The following is a 19502-nucleotide window of genomic DNA, read 5'->3' as shown; positions in this document are numbered from 1 at the left end:
GGCCATAAGGCTTACAAGTCACAGACGTGAAGTTGACCCCGAGTGTTCTGATCGCCAGGGCTGCGGTCTTATCTCGGTACCTCACTCTCCACCCTCGCCCCTCACCTCCACGCAGAGGCAGGGTGGGAATGCTGGGGAAAGTCGAGGCGGGCTCGCTGACCATGAAATCTACAAAGACAGCAGCAACAATGTTTTCTCGTGCCTTTCCTCCAATCTTTTCTTTTTTTTCCAGCACACTCTCTCTCTCCCTCTCTCTCACTCAGGCGTGCATGGGAGGAAGTCCAGAGCGATGTATGGGAAGGTGTGGGCGGAAGGTGGGGAGAAGGACTCCGTCTTGTCAGGGTCTTTGCTTTCATGCTCTCTGGTCCCTTCCTTAAAGACGAGTCTGCGGAAGGAAACCCTGTTCCTCCAGGATCTGAGAACAAAATCACAAAGGCGCCTCCTCTCCCCACCGCCCCCCATCACCGAATCCCTAGATGCCTTATTTAAAAGACGGCTCGGGTGTGGGAAGGGGATTCCTACATCCCCTCGCTGCTGGTGTGAGGTTCTTTGGCGGAGACCAGAGTCAGAGGGGGGATGCCTCCCCAGGACTCACCCCCAGAGCTGCCTGCTTGCTTCCTGCATAAGGAAGTAGACATCACAAGCTTTCTGGGGTGCACAGAGCACCTGACTGCCCCCCTTTTCCATCCTGAGACCCACTGTCCGGCTCTCCACCTCTGTGCCCCCTAATCCTTCCTCCACCCCCATCTCCGGGGCTACAAAGCCCCTGCTAGAAGTTGACAAAGCTGACTGGCTGCTTAATGTGCTACAGGTGTTGTTGCTAGGCAACCACCCCACTCGGTAGCTCCGACTCTGTCAGCCCAGATCAAACCCCTGGTAGCACTTAACCCCGTAACTGCTTACCGCAAATGCTAATTACCCAGGCCCACCGAACAGCAGATTTCACACCATTTATTTATTTATCAAGGATCATGGGGCTGGGTTCTCGGCACCTTCTGAGCCTCAGCCAACGCTTCTCACCACGGAGCCGCCGGTCAGGCTGCCCCAAGCAGGAAGTGGGAGCCTTTTGCTTGTAAGTGTCTGTCCTCTTTCCTGCATTCGGTGGCAGCAGAATGGAGCGCTGGCCATCTCCGAACTGGATTCTCCCTCAGTCCACCAAATGTCTTGACTCCTCTCTGGACTCCGGGGAAGAGGTGCCCAGGCAGGTTCCTGCATTTTTGACTACTTCTAGGTTAACATGCTTCATCTAGAACCTCATAGTTATGGGCGGAAAGTCGTTTCTTTGATGTTTGTACTCAGTTGTGTAGGGGATGACCACCAATTTTGGATGATTCTTTAAAACTTGAGTGCTTCTGGGCACTCCTGTTCTCGGGCTTTGCTTCCGAAGGTAGAGTAACTCCCTGTCCTTCAGCTTGACCAGGAGTTATGGGAAGCTCTGGACATAGGCAGACAGATCTGTATACTAGGACGTACACCAGACTCTAGTAGAACGGATCTGTCCTGGAGTTGGGTCTGCGATCTGGACTGCAATCGCCCTGCCCAGCCTACGGTTAAGTCCTTCGCAACTATTGGTGGATTCGTGAACACAACCATGTTTCTAATTGTTCTTTTTCTAACCCACAGAGTAGGGTTTGCAGGCACGAGGGAGACCATTGAGCACCAGGGCGAACTCCCCTCCCTTCTTCCTACCTTTCCCCCGCGAGACTGAACTCTGTCTGTAAGTCACGTGGTAGGAGATTTCCATGAAGCACTGATTCTCCTTCATGATGGCGAGGGGCCAAACAAAGGTAGCCCTGATTGTGAGGGGCGAGTCTCTGGCCAACTGGGCCATAGAAGTGGAGAGTTCCACACATTCTCAGCAGACAGCTTCTTCAGAGCACAGTGGCACCAGAGCACTGGAAGGGGTTCCAAAGGGTCCCTAACTGCTCTCCTTTTGAGCTCCAGTAAAAATCCCTTCTCTTCCTGGAAGTTGTCTAGATACTCAGGGTCAGAGGGGCAGAGAGGATTGACTTCTCTTGAGCACTTACACTCATTATATAGAAACAGGTATTTCTACCTCGTGCCCCACTGTGATACAGATATCATGCTCATTCTGGGTAGACTAGGTCAGGCGCTGGACTAGTGCCTATATATTTAACCTTTCCTGTAGCTCTAGCGTGTGGATATGACCATCTCTATCCTGAATGCGGAACGTTGTGGTTCAGAAAGGGGAAATAACTTGCTTGAGTTTGCACAACAAGCAAGGGGCCCAGCTGCTACTCTGAGTCACGGATCTACTTCGAAAGCCACAGGAGGTTAAGTGACTTGCCCGAGACCCCATGGCCAGGGATTGATGGGGCAGAGATTTGAATTCTCATGGCTCTGACTCTAAAGCTCTTTTCCTACTTTGACCGCTACTTCACACCATTTTTAAGAGCTGCCCCTCCAGTTTCTGTGTTGGGTGCTTGGTGCCTCCCTAGAAGTGAAAAATCCACGTGGCCAGCATGGAGGAGGAGTGGACGCTAGGGAGCAACACAGACTGCATCCCGGAAAGGCTGCGTCGTGAAGAAACGTCTCTTGTCCGTCTCTTTCCTGTTGCCTCAGCGGGATCTCATTGAAGAGAGCAAGAGAGGAAGAGAGAGAGAGAGGGGAGAGAGGAGACACCGGGAGGTGAGGGGGCAAGGGAGGGAGGGAGAGAAAGAGACAAGATGGAGGGAGGCAGAGAAAGATGGGTAGGAAGAAGGAGGGGAGGAGAGGGAGAAAAGAGAGACGGAGAGGGGGAAACACTCACACATACACACACGCCGGCTTGTTCCTGAGCCCTGTGGCTCCCTGCTTCCCTCCGGCATCTCCAGTCAGGAATGCCTTGGCTTTGGGCTAAGTCACCATCGCCAGCTGGTGGCATTAAGAGTTGGACGTGCCAGTTCGGTCACAGGTGACAGGATTGGGAACATCATCATGGCCCTGGCTCCTTCCCAGTAGACGCCATAGGTCATGGAAAACCCCAGTTGGGGAGTCAAAAGGGGCCACAAAGAGACGGCATATCCCGGGTCCCCGTTAGGACAGGGGGGTGACGGGCTCGCCTCCTGAGTTTAACACTTTCATGCAAGTGGTTTCTCCATAAAGTATTAATAATGTTCCTATAATTGATACTTCAGGGCAGTAACCTCTGACAAAATGGCCCTGATTAGCAGATAATTGAGTGTGTTGGATTGTGTCCTGAGAGAGCTGAACGCCAGGCAAGGCCCATTAGCCCATCATAATGACCCCTTTTGTCAGGTATTAGTGTCATTAAGAGCCTGCTCTCTGAAATCAGTCCCTTTATTTAACTCTTTTCCCTAATTATATGGATCATTTTACAAATCAAAGCAAATGTTTGCATACAGCCCTGGTCCTGCAGCTGAGTGAGGCACCGGAGGGACAGGCCGGGATCTCTGAGTGGAGAGTCCTTGGTGAGGAGGACATTCATGGTCACGGGGAGTTTCCTGAGGCGATGAGCCCCCGAGGAAAGCATTCTAGGAGATGCTGGTGCCCCTTGCTGGTTTAGGGGCTTGCGGGGCTGGAGGAGAGCACTTGGCCCCCTGAACCCTGAAAATGGGGTCTTTGACACCGAGTCCAGCCACAGGGCACCCAGGAGACACAGAACACCTGGGTTGGTCATTGGGTGCTGCTCACAGGTGGCTCCCGTCTAGGACAGGGAGCAGGAGCCTCTGGGAGCGGCCAGAGAGCATAAATAAGGTCCCGATCCGCGTGGCCGCGTGGCCCTGCTAAGAGCCGGCAGCCAGGTAAGCAGCTGGTGCTTCTGGGACTCCTGGGGACTTCGAGAGCGATCAGCCCCCAGGCCACACGCACAGAAGTTGACATAACCGGAGGCTCCAGGGACAGAAAGCTGCTTCTGACCTGTTCTCCCCAGCGCCTTCTCACTCATTAGAAAGCGCGGACGGTTTCCCTGGACGTGGTCCCACTCACAGCCTGACACCTTCCCTGCCCTCCGAGCTCCACGCAAAGCTTCGGATCCCAGGGCCGGATCAGGGCTGGTGAATCAGAAAGAGGTCTCAAGTCTCGCCTGAATTGCTGAGAGACAAGGGACTGAGAGGCTGTTGGCAGCACAGAGGGTATATTTTTATATATGCCAACGAGGAAGCCGAAGGGAGATCATTTATTACAGGCAGGGCCAGAGGTGGGTGAGCTGGGGGATGATTTATTTATTTGGCAAAGTGATGGGTGCATTTCCCAAGGAGAGAGAAAGGCCTGCGGTGGGTCCAGGGCTGGTGTGTGTGTGTGTGTGTGTGTGTGTGGACCAGGTCTCCCCTGCCTCTCCACCATCCCCGCAAAGGCAATGCCCCCTGAGTGTGCTCCCCCTTGTTTGAATCGCAGAGCAGCCCGTGCTCCCACGGTCTGCATCAGGCCTGCTGAATTTCCCAGCACCGGCCCTACGTGAAGAGCCGCCAGCCATGCCGAGATGCCGCTGGGGTTTCTGCTGAGGAAGCAGAATTTCGGTGGTAGAGTGTGACATTCTCCTCTCAAAAATAATATCTTTCATTTAAGGTAGGAGAGGAGGTTTGACATCCCGTGAAAATATGATTTTCAGTCCGGTTCTGCTCAGGGCAGACTTCTGCTTCAGGGTCTACGGAGCACTTGCTGAAGGTGGGGCTGGAGAGCCCCGGCGGCTGCAGGAGGCAGCGGCGGTCCTGGGGACACAGCGGTGGCGGAGGCAGAGGTGGAGAGTGGGACTGGCGGCAAGCGGAGTGGGGGGGGGGGGGCTCTTTGCTTTCTGGCTGCAGCTCCCTTGGGGGGCCAGTTCTGCTGGAACTCCAAGGAAAGCAGCTCCCAGGAAAGAAGTGCATACCTACCTCCCCAACCCGAGTACGGACTGCGGGTAGAGGGACACGTGTGTTGCGACAAATACAGTAACAACTGTTCTATGAAATGTCAGTTTCTAAGGATGGGCTTAGGACTCTACGGTTGTCTGCAGACATGTCTTAAACATTATAACTCCTAGGCCCTGACTCAGGGGCCGGTGTACCTAGATGAACAGGCCATGGAACCTGTCTTCAAGTCGCTCACGGCGTCCTGTGTGTGTGTGTGTGTGTGTGTGTGTGTGTGTGTGTGTGTTGGTGGGGGGCGGGTGGTGGAAGGACATATGCACAGATTCTTCAACAAACACATGGGCTAGGTGTTATGGGAGAGCACAGCAGGAGGAAGAGCTGACCGCTTCTGGCTAGGAGGGAAGGAGAAGGCTTTTCTGAAGGTGTGATACTAAAGCTGAGATTTTCGAGTTTGTCAGATAAAAAAAAATGAGCTAAAACATCACAACAAAGAACAGCTACATTTATCAGGGATTCTAGTATAATAATCATAATACCTAATCTTATGGAGCAATTACTGTATGCCAAAACACTTTGCATAATTTATCTCATTTAATCCTTACAGCAACCCTGTGATAGGTATTCTTGATACCCCCACTTTACAGCGGAGAAAATGTAGATTTTGAGGGAATTTGTGGAGATTAAATACTCTTCTGGGACCACACAAGTCTGTTAAGTGGTGGGAATCAAAGCTGAACCCAGACTTCGGAAGTCAGAGCGCATGCTCCTTCTCATGCATCAGCCCGACTTCCCACGCACTGTCCACATGTAACCTGTTTAATCCTTGCAACAACCCAGAGAGGTGGGCCTCCTTCTCCTCATTTTCAGGAGAGAAAATCGGGAGTGCAGGAGAGTTAGCGATCCGCCGCGTGAGGAGATAACAGAGGCAGAGTGTATTGGGGAATCTTCCAGAGGTAACTTGTGATTTCCTATAGATCCCCGTGCCGATAACCCTGGCTCTTTGGAACAACAGCTCTAAGTCTCGCCATCCTTGTGGTTCAAACATAAAGTTTGGGGTGAGAGATGGAAGGATGTGACCTTGGCGGTACGCAGAAAAAGGGTCCCCCGAGGCTAGTCTCTGACCAGTCTACATATGCTAGGTTACACGGCAAAAGGGTTGCATGTGGAATTAAGGCTGTTGATCAGTTGACCTTGAGATGAGAGACGACCTTGGTTTGTCTAGATGGGCCTGGTGAAATCACCAGGGTCTTCGTAGGTAGAAAGCAGAGGCAGAAGAGAAGGAACTAGAAAGAAGGCATGAGAGAAAGACTCCACTGATGTCGCAGGCTATGAGGATGGGGACATGAGGCTACTGGCCAAACAGTGCAAGCGGCTTCTAGGAGCTAGAGAAGGCTAGGAGATAGATTCTGCCCTCAAGCTTCCAGCAAACAATGCAGCTTGGCCACCATCTTGATTTTAGCACAGAGAGACTCCTTTTGGACTTCTGAACTCAGAACAATGAGATAATAAATTTGCGTTGCTTTAAGCCTCTACATTTGTGGCAACTGGTTTTCGCAGCCACGGAGTCGGAAAGCAGAATGGGTCAGCCTGAGGAAGGCCCTGCATGCTGGACTCTGGAGTTCAGTTGTTGATTAATCCATTTTAAAGAATGGATAAGGAGACCTCGACTCTGCTGAGTCTGTCTGAGACCCAGAGTGGTTCAGCCTTAGGAGATGCTACCCAAGTGCCCTCAGGAGAAGGCACAACCGGTCTATTCCAGACTGCCAAGATTGTATGTTCTTTGGAGAACAAACCTGGAAACAGAAGATCTTTGTCACTTGGTCGTAATCACACTGGCAGGGAGCCAGGGGTTGGGGCATGGTACGCCGTTCTTCTGCAGGCAGAAGCTGCTCATCATGGAAGCCATATGGGCCAAGAGGTTATATTCTCATTGGACTTAACAAGTTTTGGCTGGTGACTTATTTTACACCAGATACTGTGTGTGGGAGAGACAATGGTGAGCAAACAAGTATCCCACCATAGTTGTCATGGAGCTTATGGTTCTGTGGGAGTCAGATACCCAACAAAAAGTCCCAAATAGATATATAATTATAAATTGCCACGAGCGCTGTAAAACAGAAGAGTAGGGTGTGATGGGAACATACACAAGAGGGCCTCATTTCTATTGGGAGTTTCATGAATGGTCTCTTGAGAGGTGACACTGAGCCAGAGAGTCGTGCATAAGAAGAACTTCGTGGACGAAGAGTATGAAATGAGCATTTCAGGGAGAGGGAATGGCATGTTTGAAAGCCTGCATCTGGTAAGAGTAAGCACAGCCAAGGACCTCCCAGAAGACATGTGTGGCTGGAACATGGTGCGTGAGGGGACGAATGGCACAGGTTGTTGCTGGAGAGGCAAGGTTGTGGTGAGCATTTTTGTGGCCCCTTTCAGGACTTTGGACACAACCCTGCGCAAGGTAGACAACCACTGAGTGGGAAAAAGAGTGGCGTGATCTGATCTGTGCTTTGGAGAATGTTCTAGAAGGCAATAAGAGGCAATCTGGAGAGCAGGAAGGAGGCAGTGGCAGTAGTCTAGGCAAGAGATGATGGTGTCTTTGACAAGAGTGACAGGGCTAGCACTAGCTGGGCAGATCTGACATTATTTTGAAGATAGACTCATTTAGACGTGGTGATAGGTTGAATATGGAAGTAGGGGGAGGAGGCAGGAAAAATTCCCAGGTTTCTGGCAGAAGTGGCTCAATGGATGGAAGTAGAACTTGTTGAAATGGGACAGGTTGAGGGACGGGAGAGGTTTTGATGAGGGGGAACTCCAAGGGTTTTGTTTTGAATATTTCAAATTTCAGAAGCTCTTGAAAAATGTCAAGGAAGCAGTTACGCCGACAAGATGGGAGTTCGACAGTGAGGCTGAGGTCTGGGCTGAAGACATCCATTTGGAAAGTCGCTAAAGCCATGGGAATGGGTGAGTATGGAATGACACAGGATGAGGCTGGAGAAGCTCCCAATTTCAAGTTTGTTCTTGTCTGTACGGCTTATCTCAGCAGACCTGCCATTCGCTCCCTGGTACTTCTCTCCTCTCTTATAGTTAAGAGGGGCCATAACACTCAGTCTGTAAAAATGACAAGGGAAGGCCCATGTATGGTTTTTCTGCCTTTCCATTTCCTTCCTGCACTTACAAGATGGTGGAGCCTTTACGACCTGGGTCTCTGAGTAACTACCTGCGGCCCCTTCCCTGTTGAGATGTCGTGGATACAGAGCACAGGATGGAAATAATAGCTTGTTATTGAAGCTTCTGAGATTTTGGTTTGTTTATTATGGCTGTGTGGTCTTTCCTACCCTTATTAATACAGTCAGGTACACAGACAGCGTAATACAGTGATCGACGGCATAGATCACGACCCAAAAGGTCTGTTTGACTCTTGTCTCTCGCTCGGATTTCTAGCTCAGTGAGCTAGGGGAACGTTGTTCTATGGGTCTTCGCGTTCTCATCCTGCAAAGGAGGAAAATAGCATCTGTAACGTAGGACTGTTTTGAGAATGAAAATAGTTAAAAATATAATGCGCTTGGAACTGGAGAAATAATGAGGAGTCCATAACGGTCATTCAGCCAGGAGGAGGCTGCGAACTAACACGGCAACGGAATTAGAGGAAATGCGGACCAGGCCCCAGAGAATGTGACCTCACCCAAAGCCGAGGGAGAATGCGTTGGGAAGGAGGGAGGGGCTGACTGGTAGACGCGGTGGAGACGCCAGAGAGGGTGTAGGAGATTTAGTGACCTGGGGGTCCCTGGTGGTCTTAGCAAAAGCAGTGTCAATGACATGTAGGGTGTGTGGTGGGCAGGTGGGTGGTGGCAGACACAGAGGAATGGACCGGTGTAAAAACATGGGAAAAGCATCTGTATACAAGCCTTTGGGGGCAGCTTGGTGGGGAAAGACTAAATGGAGAGATGGGGGGTAGAGGTGGGTGTGGGGCCTATGGAGATTTTGATTTTAAGGTGGGGGATTCTAGAGCATAGTCAAATGACGGGGAAGTCCAGGTGGAGAGGGGAAGTTGAAAACTTGAGAGCAAGAGGACAGAGTCAATGCAACAGGCCCTTGAAGTTGTCTTGAGGCAGTGGGATCAGCAGCACAGGTAAGAGGACTGGCCTCTCCCTCCCCTGGAATGGGAGGTAGGAGGAGAGGACGGGCACAGGTGCAGGGAAGGGGTGGGGTTTGGAGGCAGAAAGAGGGGCAGGGCTCTTCTGTACAGCGTGGATGTGCGCTCAAAGGGAACGCGTGTTCCTGTCCTGCTTATGTGGTGGGGGTAAGGCTCTGACTGAGGAGAAATGGGGAGGGGTCCTCGGGAGGGAGATGGGATGGAGCTCTGCTGCCCATGGAGGGCGGGCCCCTCTTGGAGGTGCTTTGCCACAAATCTGGGTCTGAACCTTTTCCATGAACTCAAACCCGAGATCCTTCTCTCCTGTAGGAAGAGCTAGAACCATGTTCTCTGATAGGACAGCATTCAGCCTGGGGATCTTCAGTGGTGTTTCCCATTGTCGTTCCACACAAGCTCTCCTTCCCCACCAAAGGGTTTTGTGCAGTGTCTCCTGAGCACTTTCTGGGCCTTTTTGACCACACCTCCCGGCTCATGGGATATTCCCACCTGTGACGTCTTCCGTACCCATCTCCTCTCAACTAAACCCAAATCCCTCTAAGCTAAACTCAAGCCCCTGAATTTGGTGATGCCTTTCCATCCCTTTGTCCCACAGTAACCCCGATCTCCCCCCACCCCACCATTTTTATATAGCACCTGGCGTAAACCTCCTCCAGTTGTGAGTAACACGGTCTTGGGCATGAGGCCCAGGGCCATGTGCTGTGCTCCCCACGAGCATGTGCCCTGGAGTTGTTCTGTTCACACCCCAGTAGCTGCTGCCATGCCCCAGATGTGTCTCCTCACAAAAGTACGGAGGGCAGGAAGGAGGGCAGAAGACTCACACACCCATGAGTCTTCTGTGGGGGATCTTCCATAATAGATATTCACTAAACATGGCTTGGTAGATTTGTGGGAGTCAGTAGATATGAGAAAAGCTCAAGGGTGAGGCTGCCAAGGCTTCCCCTGGATTTGTTCTCTAAATGGCAGCATCTTCCTTAAGCTCCGAGCCTGGATGGCAACATCTTGCATCTGAGAGAGGAGCGATTCCATCCAGCCCTCCCCACAACCCCGAGGAGTGGGCCAGGAGGGGATTCCCGTCTGCAGGATCTGAGCTGACCTTGGGCAGAAAGGCCTGGCTTGATGGGAGAGGGGATCAGTGCTAATAGGTTCTAGTATGTTGGCTGGGGCTTGCTAATTGCGGGCAAAGAATGGGACCGGGCAGGCAGATCGAGGTAGAGAAGGAACGTGCTTGTGCAGATTCCATGACAGGACGTGGGTCCCCTCATCTACCTGGCTGACATTGTGTCCCCTCCTCTGGTTGCCCATCCGAGATGCTCCCTAGAAGCGCTGTGTGGGCATGCAGTTCAAAATAACAGTGAATGTGTCTTGGGTTTGTTCAGCTTTGAATGTGGCGCCCTGGAAACATGTAGCCGGCGTACCCACCTGGCGCTCATCTGGGGTCCAGAGTCCTCTCCAGCTGAATAAGTCAATGCAAGTGAGCTGGGGGGAGCCAGCTCTCCTGTAACTCCGCTCTCACCTTCAGAGACCCTCAAGGTCATCCAGTGCCAGCTGCACTATGGGAGACAGGCTAATGCTGGGGACGAAACCAAGTCAGGCAAGAGCCAGAACACCAACGGAGAGACCTAAACCATCATCCTCTCCTTGGCTTCAATGTCTACCTCCACCACTTCCTTCCTCCTCCTCCTTCACGACCCAGAGCATGATTCTCCGGAGGTGGAGTCCTGGTCGAAGAGAAGTAGGTGTGGTTCCTGCAAGGGAAGAGGTCCTTCGCGGAGAAGAGAAAGAGGAAGAAAGCACAGAGTAGGGGCTCAAGGACTTTGCTGACAGGGACTGAAGAAGGTGCAGGCTCTGGGTTCCAGTGCTCCAACGGCTTGCCTTCTGGGAGAATTTCCTTAAGAAAGGAGCCCCAGGAATCGCCGATTGGGAATTACAAACCCACCCTGTCAGTTCTTTCGAAGAGAATTTCTTTCTCCAACCGAGAGCCCACTTGGAGTGCAAAGGGTGAGCTCAGTGAGGTTACTGGCCCTGTCTCTCCCTGGCTCATTCCCCCTCTGCTGGCTACAGAGCCCACCTCACCGGGAGGTTGCCTTCCTGCCCCACACGCTTCTCACCCCAGCATGTCTCCCCAGTAGGTCAGGAGGCAGTCTCTCATATTTATGTCTGTTTCAGCTAACAGGCTGTGGACAGGCAGGGCCCCTGCCTCCCGGAATGACTGCTGTGTCCACTGAGAAGCTGCCTTTGTCCTCCTCGGGGGTTCCTGAATGCGTGGATTAGAGTCAACTCTGGGGACAGTGGGGACTGTCCAGGGTGTGGCTGATAGGGAACCCCTCAGATTGGGGATGAGGAAGAAAAGTGCGTTTGAATCACAGATGGAAACTGCTTATGTTTCTGTCCTTCAGGATCCCTTACATACTGGAGAGGAGCAGAGAATTCTGAACTCATCTTTCCTGAGAGGGTGCTTCTGGTGAGCTAGCTCCCCAAGTCTGAGAACCACAGCTCCTCTGAAGCTTGGAATTCAATTGCCCCAACAGCGAGGAGCCTTGGGGTAGGTTGGGGAATTTCTCGGGGGATGTAGTGCTCGTGCTTTTCCCTGATTCTCTATCCCTGCCCGTCTGGGATCCTGAAATGTGTTTGGACAATGGGTATTCTTTGTGTTGTGATGATAAGGGGTGATGTGTGGGTACCCTGACCTTGCCTCCTCTATCAGTGGCCCAAAGAACAAAGCAGACAGCAGAGAAGAGAGGAGGGGAGATAGGTGTGTCGGAGTGAGGCCAGGAGTGCCTGTTTTCTCTGTTCCTCCCACAAATGACCTCATTCATTATGGAAAAGGTTTAACTGATATGGAGTCATAACGTGCAAGAAGAAGAAACAGCCCAATCGATACTCTCTGGGGCACCTGGGGGTGCGGGTGGTGGAGTGCAGGGGGTGGGCGGGTGGGGAGGAAGCAGGGAGGAAGGAGGGAGGGCATTTAGAAAACGATCTGGCTTCAGCAGCGGCGCTGGAGCATCTGTGCTTCTGTTAACCATGGAACATGCGCGTCTAATCCCAATTAACTTCTGCCACCATCTTTAATCTCCGCTTTTCTGTTCACGCCAGTGACAAGACGTTAGCTGCAGGCAGAGAGGCTGGGAAGACCTCACATCAGCGAGGTGGGAAGAACCAGATGGGCCCCGCGTGCCCCGGTACTGGTGGTGGGCGCGGAACAGGCAGAAGCAGTAGTTGGGTCATTACCCGAGGTCTTGGCCGGACCTCCAGCTCTTCGTGACTCAAGCGTATCCAGGGAACTGGGGAGAATCGTTGGCCTTTGTCCTCGGGCCGTGTGTAGGGACTCTGTTAACATTTTTGTAAGTGGAAGCTCCTTACAGGCGCTGTTTATGTACCAGAAAGCCATAACAGGATTGAATCTTAATGAGCTGCCTGTGAAGGCCAACATCTGAGCTTGGGTGACGTCCAAGGGCTGCTTCTCTGGGCCTCAGTTTCCAGGGCCAAGCAAAGAAAGAATGATGAGAGATGATCCACATCGATATGGTCGCCACTGGTGCCATGTGGCCATTCAAATTTGAATGAAGTGAAATTAAATTAAATTAAAAATTCAGCTCCTCTGTCACATGAGCCACGTTTCCAATGCTCCATAACCACACATGGCTAGGGGCTACTGTGTCAGAAAACATGGCTATGGAACATCTCCTGCACTGCAGGCGTTACTGTTGGACAGCGCTCATCTCTAAGGCGGCTTCCTCTTAGGCCATCACGTGAACTCTGTGATCCGCTGTTATCAAGAGACCTGCAGAATTGCGGATACACAGTGCATGGGCCCACAGGCACAGAGCACACACACATCACTCTCTTCCGTCAGGACAGTGTAGAGAAAGCGTATGGCTTGTCTCAACAGCTGCCTAATTGGGCGTTGCTTCTGACTTCTCATGAAACGTTAGGGACTTCTTGTGATTACATATTGTATACACATTTCCTGCATGCCTACTACATGCTAGGCATTGTTCAGAGCACTAGTGGAGTACAGAGTTTGGGGAAGATCCATTCTTATATACAGTTCCTTTGCCGTGAGAGGAGGCACCATCACTGTGAGCATCGGTGACCCCCTTTGGTGTCTACTTGCTCGATGGGCACAGAGAGCTCTGCAGAGGTGGCCTTGCCCTTGAAGGGCTGGCATTGCTCAAACGACTCTCTGACTGGATGAGTACTTGATAGGAAGGCTGCGAAGAGGTAATGGTTGTGTCGTGTGGTAAGTACTCAGCGAGAGGCATGGACAGTCCGTTGTGGGGGCAGAGGAGAGGAAGACACTCTTTTCTGGGCCTCAGTTTTCTCATGTGCATGGAGGGGCAGGGCCCCTTGACCTCTGAGGCCTCCTCATCACTAAGACTTCCTCTTTCGGGAGTCCCACTGCCTGAGCGCTCTTTAGAGGACCAGGCTTTCTCCGTGCCAATTTCAGGTTGCACAGGCTTTTCTGTGACTCCCAACGGTGCTGCCCTTTCCTTCTTTTAAATCCTGAGGAGGCCTGGAGGCACCTTCCCTCCCCTGTACCCCTCCCTCCTCCCAGGTTGCATAGCCCCAGCCTACTTCTTGTCATATTTCCTACTGGATCGGGTGTTTAATTAAAATCATAATTAAAATTGATCTCCTCATTAGCATGCACCTGCTCTGCCTCTCACATCCTTGCGTTCCATTATCCACTGAAGATGTCAGGACTGACAGGCGAGTGCCAGACCCCAGGCCAGCCCTGCCTGATGGGGTTGGCCGATGACAACATCTGGACAGAGAGGACTTTGGTGGGGAAGCTGCATCTGCGGCAGAACAGCACACAATTAGCACCAGGTGGGCCCTCTGGGGAGAGGCCGGGCTGTGTGATGGCCTGCAGGCAGCTGGCTAGATCGAGCAGTCCTCGGGGAAGGACACTGCCCATGTGCACTTTCCTAGGCCCCTACCCGTGTGCACGCACCCACCTGTGCCCCTGCAAGGGTGATCTGTGATAAGCCAACAAACCCTTGCCTGGGAGAATCCGGGGGTTGAAAGCAGAGGGGGGTCCCTCACTTCCCTGGGCGGAGACCTGACCATGACTTCCAGGAGCCTCTAGCAGGGCCGAGTTCTGGCTGCTGTGGGGGCTGGGGCTGTCTCTGGCACCTACAGAGCCTGGCACAGAGTATGCACTCACTTTACTTACTGACACTTGTTCAATGAATACCTTTCAGTCCCAGAAATCACTAAATGAAATAAGATTCTTCCACAAGGGGGTGTGGATAGCGATGTGATGTGAAACATGATATCCCGTGTGCCATACCTTTTAGCAGATCCTGTTCGAGTTCTTTATTAGAAGGCTAGGTCAGGGGTGCCTGGGTGGTTCAGTTGGTTAAGCCTTTGGCTCAGGTCATGATCCCAGGGTCCAGGGATCGAGCCCCACATGGGGCTGCCTGCTCGGTGGGGAACCTGCTTCTCTCTCTCCCTCTCCCTCTGTTCTCTCTCTCTCAAATGAATAAATAAAAATCTTTTAAAATAACAACAACAACAACAATAATAAAAGAAGTTTAAGTCAAACCGACCTCACATCAAAGGGAGTTTTGCATGGGAACAGGAATTTAGTCTGTGGGGTCAGACCTCATTCCCCACATCCCAGAGCTCTGCCTCTCACAGGCTATGTGGCCCTGGGCCGTTGACCTCTCTCAGCCTCAGTTTGCAAATATATGAAATGGGACTCCTAATGCCTGCCCAGTAGGGTGGTCACAGGGAGGAAATGAGGTCATCAGTTGTGGTCATTAACGATTCTGTCTCTTGTTCTTCTTCCCTTGTTATTCTAAAGCTCCGATTGTAATGTCCTGCCTGTGACAGCACCAGGACTTACATCGTCTGTTGTGGTAAGAACAGTGTGTCCGTCTGTCGAGCATTTTCTGCATATGATAGTGAACTTGGGTGTGGGGCGGCTCAGCGTTCCCGACCCCCCCACCCCGGAAGCCAGGGTTCCAGGGGAAGGTGAGCCCGCAGTGAGGAGGACAGCTCTCGCTTGTGGCCATGGCCGTAGCCGCCCTGAGCTGGCTTTGCAGGAAGAGTGGGGCATGGCGGGCCAAGAGTTTCCTGTAGTGGGAGGTTTGGCCTGAACGTCGGGCCCCTGTGTTGTTACCTCTCCCAGCTCAACGGAGGCTGCTGAGAGGGCTTGAGCGGGGCCGAGCAGGGGAAGGCTGGTGAGGACCAGCTGGGCTGCAGAAGCTTGCTGCAGATTACCCAGGGAAGCAAAGCCTCCTGGCCTGTGGAAGTTCTTCCTCTGGGCTACTCGAATTTCTTCTGCTGGAATCTTAGTTTGTTTTCTCTTCTGCAGTCTTTGGGGGAAGGAGAGAAATGTTAATGACTCTCCTCCATTACCCAGCATTGATTTGCAGGAGGGGAGCTCTGCCATCCCCTGGTCTGCCTTTCCCTCCGTGCATCCCTCTGGATACTCTAACAAGGGCTTAACCAGAGATGAGTAAGTGTCAAGGCAGCCTTAGCTCACAGTGCTTCTCCCAAATTCCTCCTCCCTCTCCCGCTCCTCTGCCTTACCAGTCCCTGTCCTTGGGGGCTCGGGGCAGAGGTCACCCTCCTGGGGGAAACAGTCCCCCCAGTCCTGCCCAGGTGGGCTCACCTCTGCTCCTCCCCGGGAGCTGCCAGCAGACAGCCCGGGAGCCCTGGGAAGTCAGGTCAAATGCAGACGATGCAGGAGCAAGAGCCAAGGGGAGGCGGGGTGTCCACCAGGGAGGTGATTAGCTCCACGGCGCCTCTAATAATAATCTGCGAGGCTAACAAACAGCATGGAGGAGGAGGCGGCGGCGAGGGCAGGCTATGTGCTGGCTGTCTCTGTCCTTGTTAAGGTTAGACGAGGAGGGAGCCCTTGTTAATTGCAGACTTATCCTGATTACTACCAGCTCTCTGCCGGCAGCCACAGGAGCCAAAGCCAAGGCTTCGTGAGGAGACCGGGAGCAGCTGAAGACCAGTGGGGCAGGGTTTCCTCTGGGCCCTCGGGACCCAAACTTGTGCAAAAACCCTGGCTTCACAAATTCAATTCGTTTGTTGGTCCATATGGACTGGCTGCTGTGTGTTCTATAGAACATTCCAAGCAGAGCTGAATTTCGATTTTGGAAGAATATGAGATGAGCGGACAAAGGTGGCTCTCCATCTATCCCGTCGGAAGACTCCCTTCCAGGACACACACATACACACGGATGCACACTAGTACTCATGCACATACGCTCTCACACTCACACACACTTGGCTCTGAGCTCTCCCATGTTACAGACTCTATAAATATCCTTTGCACGGAATTCAGCTTGAATTTGTACCTACAGGGAGAGGATGGTGCTGACCTTGCTCTGGCTTCCCTGGATCCTTTGCTGCTCAAGCCTGTAGCTGACTGAGGAGGAGGAGAGCACAGGGTGGGGGGAGGGAGGACTTCCCTCAGCTAGGAGGTCCGTAAAGCCTCTGGGAGCCCGCTGGTCCACCGTGAGAGGCAGCAGCAAAGGCAAAAGAATGGCCAGGCTGGGAGCCACAGGGGCTGGGAGAGCATGGACAGGCCACCAAACCCAGCCTTAATGCAAATTTAGGGTTAGATCCTAGCTTGAGCAAGAGCTCTGGTTAGCCTCATACAGAACACAGCTGGCCCAAGCCCCGAGGACAGGAGCCTGTCAGACTGAATGGGGCTGAGGGCAGTGGGGTGAGGCGCAGGCCACGGGGCTGGCCGGGCGTTAGTATAGGCAAATTGGAAAAATGCAGTTCTCCGAGGCTGTCCTCTGACACAGAATGAGTGACTCTTACCCCAGTGGATTATAACTTAAAGACCTCAAAGGGGCGCCTAAAATAAGAAGGGTAGAATTTTCTCCCTGCTGGGTGGAGGTTTGTCTTATGCAGAAATCACTTCATCTCACTGCCTCTTGGATCTGACCAAGAGGGACAATATGACCCTTGGGGTTCTGAGCTGCCCCGTCTTCTGCAACTGCTTAGAATGTCCCTTAATGCCCCGCCTCCCTGGGCCGCCGTCCCCTCTCTGCAGACCTGCCTACTGCCGGCAGTGGCCCAGACCCGCCTCTTCCCTCGGCTTCCAAATCCGACATGGTCTCCAGGATTGGCTCTGTGGTAGCAGGATCAATAACCGTTCTATTAAATAATAATGATAATGAATGAATGACAATTTATTAGGTTCTTCATATGTGATAGGCCCCTGAGCTAAGTGCTTTAAAATGCGTTTTTTTTCCTGTAATCCTTCTAACTATCTGATGAAGGATGATTTAATGTATTTATGGGGCTTGGGGAGACAACCTGTCCAAGGTCTGGAGTGATGTGGGGAGCAGGGAAGAATCACTTTGGGCTTCTCCTCCTGGAGTCACAAGGGCTTAGGGACCCTGCCCGCAGGGGTCATCCTCTCTACCCTTCCAGTCCCACCTCTGGCCTGTGATGGCCAGAGCTTGGTTTCTCGGTCTTGGTGCAAAGTACGTCCCCTTAATGGATAACCAAAGACCCACCACCAGTGATCATGTGTGGCTTTTGTCTGTTTCTTGTGAAACTAATGAATATAGATTTTGGAGGACTTCACTTTAATCCCTCAACCCTCCTTGTTTTTTGGGGGAAAGAAAATCTCAGAAAGTATCTTCTGCAAGGATTTGAAAACAGGGCGCTTTTTTTTTTTTCTTTTTCTGCAATTGGGCCCCTAGGCAGGAGCCTCTCTGAAGAGTCCCTCTCCAGGATCCATGCCCCATTCCCTGGGATCTGAGTTTCTTTAATACTTTTATTATTATTTCCCAGCTTCTCTGTTCTGTGGCCCTGCTCCAAGATCATGAGTCATCATCAGCTGAGAGTAGATGAGGCTAGGGAGGGGAGGCGGGCCGGCCTCTCCCCTGCAGTGCCCTCTCTTCCCCGCAGCACTGATTTTTCTGCTCCATTTGACAACTGGGGTTATTGCTTATTGGACACTTGGTGCTGTTCTGATGCCTTATTGCTACCGATTCATTTCATCGTCACATTCATCTGGAAGGTGTGCCTTGTGCCCATTTTGCTGATGAGAAAATAGAGACACAGCAGGATCAGTCATTTGTCCAGGGGCACAGCATGGACATGTTGGAGAGAGGGCACGGACCCCCACAACCTTGGGCACAGCTCAGACTCCTACTTCTTGCTACTGGATGCTGGGGATGGTTATAAGTGATTTTTTTTTTTTTTAAATTGGCAAGCTGGCCTAGGAAACTTTCTACTCTGAATAGCACTGCTGTCCATGCCAAGTTCTAAGGCACTGACGTACTAATGAGTAGCACTGTGGCCTGCTCTTTTGTGTCCCCCTCAGAATTGGAACAAAAGACACGCTCCATGGGTGTTGGGTGGGTGGCGGATTGATTGAATTTCGTACCTGCGGGAAGCTCCACTGGCTTCCACAGCTGCCGAGGTCAGAAAAAGGAAGGAGGGGAGGAGGCGTGGTGGTCCGTGTGAATGCGTCCCCCAGTGGGCAGGGCAGCCCTGGAGTGCCGACCATGCCTGTTCCTTGGGTAGATTTTCGAGGCAGACACTGTGTGTGGCACAAGGTGCTCCTTCCCCTCTTTCCTGGTGGACTCTAAGAAGCCGGCCGCCCTGTGAGGGAAATCGGCCTTTACTGAAGGAGGGTAAACCTCGGGACAAGGTGCACTTGCCTTTCTCGCACTGCTGTGGATTGGAACCCCATGGATCTCCTGGGCCCAGAGACAGACAGCAGGAAAGCAGAGGAAGCTTGACAGCTGCCTCCAACCATGGGAGGGAGGCCAGGCCCTGTGCAGAGACTCACGGGTTGGTTCTACAGGCATCTGTGTTCTGCCCCGGGCTCGGGGCACCCTCCCCTGCTGCTACCTGCCCAGGTACACCCCCCCTGCCAGCTAGACCCCCGCTGTGGGGCAGCTGGGCGCTGAGGAGACCAGGGGCAGAGCCTGGAGGAGGGGGAAGAAGATGTAACATACTAAGCCAAGCACACTCAGGGAAATAAAAGATCTATTTTTTTTTCCGTTTGTTCTCAGCAAACATTTGTCATTTAATTTCCTCCTAATTACACAATTACGTAATTATGTAGTATTAGTAAAATAAAGCCTAAAGACGTTTGAGTAAAGAATTACTTAAGTAAATAATGTCTGACTGAAGTAATTATTTCCCGGGTTTTCTTTTTTAAAGTAGAATTGGATGGAATGAGTTCAGGCATTGTTGTGGAACCAAGCGGGGGTGGGGACCGCACAGCCAGGGGTGGCGCCTGGCTCCGCTTACCCCCCTGGCGTTTAGTGCTTAGTACCCTGGCACCTTCCTCTCTCTGTAGAGGGGGCTCTGATAGCAAATCCCGACACAGCGATGGCTTGGGAACTGGCCTCTGCTTTGAGCCTCACTGCGCCGGTCAGAAGGACCAGATGAGGACCAAGCTCCGAGCAGAAGTAAGTACTCGGTGACGGAGGGCTCTGCCTTGGCCTCACCAGGCTTACAAAGAGACAGCTACATGTGAGGTCACCAGATCCATAAAGAGATCACCCTGGCAGGAGGAAGGATGAGGGCCTGCGACACTGAGACATGTG

The 19502-nt window shown here is 52.3% G+C and overlaps 1 long non-coding RNA gene across 2 annotated transcripts; it reads left to right on the top strand.

The window, feature by feature from the left end:
* The first annotated feature begins 2264 nt into the window (after window positions 1-2264).
* Window positions 2265-11645, top strand: LOC132012891 (uncharacterized). 2 transcript variants are annotated; one of them, XR_009402799.1, is made up of 3 exons: window positions 2265-2649; window positions 7651-7766; window positions 11355-11645. It is a non-coding gene; the product is annotated as an uncharacterized LOC132012891 (long non-coding RNA). The 2 variants fall into 2 exon arrangements; XR_009402802.1 differs by lacking the exon at window positions 11355-11645 and adding an exon at window positions 10335-10383.
* The last annotated feature ends 7857 nt before the right edge of the window (window positions 11646-19502 follow it).

The sequence above is a fragment of the Mustela nigripes genome, chromosome 1 (genome assembly GCF_022355385.1).
Source record: "Mustela nigripes isolate SB6536 chromosome 1, MUSNIG.SB6536, whole genome shotgun sequence".
Lineage (NCBI taxonomy): Eukaryota > Metazoa > Chordata > Mammalia > Carnivora > Mustelidae > Mustela > Mustela nigripes.
This window is presented reverse-complemented; position numbering and strand designations above follow the sequence as displayed.